The sequence below is a fragment of the Dendrobium catenatum genome, unplaced genomic scaffold (genome assembly GCF_001605985.2).
Source record: "Dendrobium catenatum unplaced genomic scaffold, ASM160598v2 fragScaff_scaffold_887, whole genome shotgun sequence".
Taxonomy (NCBI): Eukaryota; Viridiplantae; Streptophyta; class Magnoliopsida; order Asparagales; family Orchidaceae; genus Dendrobium; species Dendrobium catenatum.
In genome coordinates this window covers 11,983-16,651 of record NW_021319349.1, presented here as the reverse complement: position 1 = coordinate 16,651, position 4,669 = coordinate 11,983, and the positions used below count along the sequence as shown (strand labels likewise).

General features: G+C 30.0%; 1 pseudogene; it reads left to right on the top strand.

The window, feature by feature from the left end:
• The first annotated feature begins 658 nt into the window (after window positions 1–658).
• On the top strand, window positions 659–1,431 carry LOC110100743 (annotated as a pseudogene).
• The last annotated feature ends 3,238 nt before the right edge of the window (window positions 1,432–4,669 follow it).

The following is a 4,669-nucleotide window of genomic DNA, read 5'->3' as shown; positions in this document are numbered from 1 at the left end:
TAGGGGCTTGAGGTTCCTTCTACATGAGATCTTGCCCATCCATTTTATTTTTTAAATTATCTTGTCCATTCATTCTATTTTAATTAATTAATAAATCTAAAAATATAAAATATCTATACTACTATTATAAAAGGGGCTTGAGTTTCCTTCTACATGAGATCTTGACCATCCATTTTATTTTTTAAATTATCTTGTCCATTCATTCTATTTTAATTAATTAATAAATCTAAAAATATAAAAATTAATGCTCATTAGTGTCGCTTGCCCTGAACTTTTTCTATCTGCCGTTTTATCCGAAAGGTTTATTTGAGTCTCTTGAACTTCTACTAAAATCGTTCGTCTTCCCTATATCTATTTATTTATATAATTCTATTATAACATTTCGTATTCCGGTTCCCCATCCTTAGTATATTCGCATTAAGACAGATAGGTGGAAGGCGAAATATCAAACTCGCCCAAAATGCAATCGGGATTTGTTCCAATTCCGGCAATCCCGTCCATTTTCATTAACCCTTCATATATCTAACATTCACAATAAATAAATGCTGGAAGATAAATCGCGATTAGAAGACGAACCGTGCCCAACAATGAATGTGTTCCCCTCTTTTATAGTTATATTATCTTCTTTGTATTTATAGTCATCGATCATTTTAATTTCTGTATGTAAGGAATGGAAGTTTGGGTGTGGGAGTGACTCCATTTATCCAAGTATGTCCAAAGTCCTACAATCGCCAATTCACTTCATCATAGTAGTCATAGTCGCTCATTTTTTTTCTTTTTCATTGCTTCTTTAAAAAAAAAAAAAATCGGCGATGGTTAATATGGCAGATTAGCTTACAGACGATCGGATGTCCAAGTTCAAGGAGGCTTTCAGCCTCTTCGATAAGGACGGAGACGTTTGAATTTCCTCTAAGGAGCTCGAAAATGTGATGAGATCTCTTGGTCAGAACCCCACCGAAGCAAAGCTACATGACATGATCAACGAGGTTTTCCCTGAATTCCTTTACTTGATGGCTCGCAAGATGAAGGACACCGACTCTGAGGAGGAGCTCAAGGAAGCCTTCCGCGTGTTTGACAATGATCAAAACGGTTTCATCTCAGCTGCCGAACTTCGCCATGTCATGACTAACCTCGGTGAAAAGCTGATCGATGAGGATCGGAGGTTGATGAAATGATTCGCGATGCTGATATTGATGGAGACGGTCAGATCAACTATGAAGAATTTGTCAAGATCATGATGGCCAAATGAGAGGAGCAATATTTATCTGCATACGATTACTACTTCAGAATTTCCCTTCTTGTATGTAACTTTATTTGCTTAGCTGCAGTAGTTTAGGATTAACTATAGTGTGGTTTGTGTTCCGAGTTTTTACTTTGCCTTTGTTTTATTGTGATTTTCTTTGAGATTTTCTGATGTAGATCGATCGTAGTTTTCACTTTGTTTGTTGTGCATGCTTTAAGGTCAGAAATCCATTATTGATTGGTTAAAAAAAAAAAAGTAGAAGCAACAATAACTTGTACAAAACAAAATACTAAAAAATCAACAACTTCTTTAACACTTAACTATTATCAAAATATAAAAAGTTATTAATGATACTTCCAACTCTTCTTATGTTATATTACTCATTTCAAAATAATTAATGATATTTATTCTTATTCATCAATAATAATGAATTAATTCATTAATTTAATTTTTTGGTGATGAAAGTTAAGAAATAAATATTAATTAATGATGTACTAATATTATACAAATGACTTATAGATATTCTCATATGAAAGAAAGAAATTCTAGTTTTTCATTTTATTTAATCTAAGTTGATGATTACAATCAAAATCATTCAATATAAAATAGTTGAGCTTCTCAGATTCTTTGTTTAATAAATATGCTAATATCTCTTAATTATTAGTTAATTATTTATCTAGATGTTAAACATCTTTTAAATATACATAAGCATTTTAGTGAATTCCTTTGTTTTGGACTTTTCAACTTGCCCAAGTTCTTCCATCGGTAGGTTTCTTCTCCAATTATTTCAGTCTCTTCAATTTCAAATTTCTATAACTTCAATAATGTTTCTTAGGCCTCTTGTATTCCACCCTTTCTTAAACTATTCTCAACAATTTTCCTTAGCTCTTTCGTGATTTGAATTTCATTTACGGCTCTCTAATCTTTCGGCTTCAAAGATTAGATAATGAATTTATCTTTTTTTATTTGCAAATGTATATTCTTATAGTTTTTGTTAGTCTACATTAAATAGAAGATTTTTGTTGTTGAAATTACAACTTTTAAATTCAATTCTCTTGTACTCCTGAAATTGATATTATAACTTGCTTAAGACCCGACTCACTAAGAAATTAATACCATTTTTTTTTCTTCTTACCTTATGGTGTATTCATATTGATTCTTATGAAATTAATTTAGAAATATATTATCATATTTTTTCAATTTAGTCTCTCGACTATATAAAATCGATCCCAAAAAGTTCCTTGAGTTGAAATTGATGGAAATTGTGATACAAAATCTCATCCCAATTTTGTATCTCGGTTATAGAAAATTAATTGAATTTAGTCCCTAAGGGATCCTCTGGTATCAATTTTGTATGATTGAGGGGCTAAATAAAAAAAAAAAACGAGATGATATATAGAGCTAAATTGGTATAATCGAAGGCCTACTTTGGGCTTTTCCCCTACAATGAATTATGATTTCTTATAAGATGTTCATAGGATTACCCACCAAAGTAATGTTTGATTGGTATAAATACTTAATTATTATTTTTACGTGGTTCTCTTGATCACTTTTGGGTTATCAAATTGGAACCTTCAATCTATGCTCCTATTAAATGTTGCATTATGTTTGATTTTACAGATTCAATTAATGGTCAAATAGTGACCTTTTTAAGATAAACACGAATGATAATAAGTGAGTGAGAGAGGATTATTTATATATTTACTCTCTTATTCTTTGTAGGTAAGTTTCCTTTGTCAGCTTTTTTGATCAGTCCGTAAATTAATCTGATTATTTGTCAATGAGACAAGGATTTATATATGTTAGTCTACTTAGTTTTTTTCATAAGTTTAGAGTTATCTTTCAAGATATAATCTAATCATACTATGTTCAACATGTTCATTTATAGTCAGGAAGCAAATTTTATTCCAAAAATATATCAAAAGGGCCTTTGAAGATGATTTTAAGGTTGTTGTTGGAATTAGGTAAATAATTAATAAACAACTGAATCCTGATGTTTTTATTCTACTAGAAGCCAAATTTGTACAATATATATAACTCTTACCTCTTTTATAAATAAAAATTTAGGGTCTCTTTAGGATGATTTTCTAATTGCTTTGTTTTGGAGTAATACTTTCTCACAACTTTTTAGAAAGTTGTGTATTATAAATTTAGTCTTTGTTTGGAATGACTTTCTTATTGCTTCTTAAAATAGCTTTCTAATACAAAAGTTTAAATTTGTATACTCAAAAGCTGCTTAAAGAAAAAATAAAAAAGCTGTCTCAAATGAAGCATTATTTTTTTGCAATTAAAAAAATTTACTTTCTCCACAATAAATTTACAACCACTATTACAAAAGCTTGCAGCCATCCCAAATAGGCCCTTAGGCTTTGTATGGGACAACTAGAGGGTCTCTCTCTTGAATCGTTTTCTCACCGCCTTATTTTTCATACAACGAAAGGTTCTTCATGCTTCTTAACATTCATGGTAAGTTCTAATTGAATAAAAAATTTTATTTTACAATTCTACTTATAAAATGTCATGGCTTCATATTATTTATTCCACATTATAGGATTGTATATACTGTTGTGGATATCAATAATGCTACTTATTTTGTAAGGAAAAATAAAAACATATATTTTTTAAAGAAAATATTTAATCAAAATAAATATTTAATTTTATTAATGATTTCTTGATCAGATCATATTAGTAGTTGAGACAAAGTTTCAGGTGATCATATTAAGGATAGCCATTGAAATCCAAGAAAGATATGCAGTAGTTTGAGGGTTTCCGTAGTGCAAGTAAGCGATTATCATTTTTGATTTGGTTAGCCTCGTTTCATTTTGCTTCTCATTTGCCTTGTTTCCGGTAGTTTTTTACATAATCTTTCACTAAGTGAATGCATAAATGATATTTCCAAGTTTTGTCTTATTAGTAATCTTATGCTTTGTTTGGTAAAGTTATCAAAATGTTATGTATTTTTATGATCATATTAAGTTATCATGTTAATGAAGGTATAGAAAATGTTCGTTCAAAATCATACTTTTTAATGCATGTTTATCTTATTTGCATTTTTTAAAAGGGGATTTACATGCATATCACTTAAATATTTTACATTTATATATTTAACAGTACTTAAATTTTATTGTTTACTAAAACATAATACTTTTTAATGGAAGTTAACAGACTTGATTAAATTCTCAAAGATGATAAAGAACTTGCCACTTGGACCTCATCAAACAACAAGATGGAAGGCACAACAGAATTTGATGTGAAGGGCATTGATAGGGCCAACAATGGGTGAAATAAAAAGAAGGGGAATGCGAAAGGTTAGGAGAATCCATCGCTCTATCCTATTCCCCACCATGGAAAATATAAATGGTTAGATTCTATTTTCCGATGAACAATTGGACCTATGATGACCAGCATTGTGCAAATTTCTTCCCC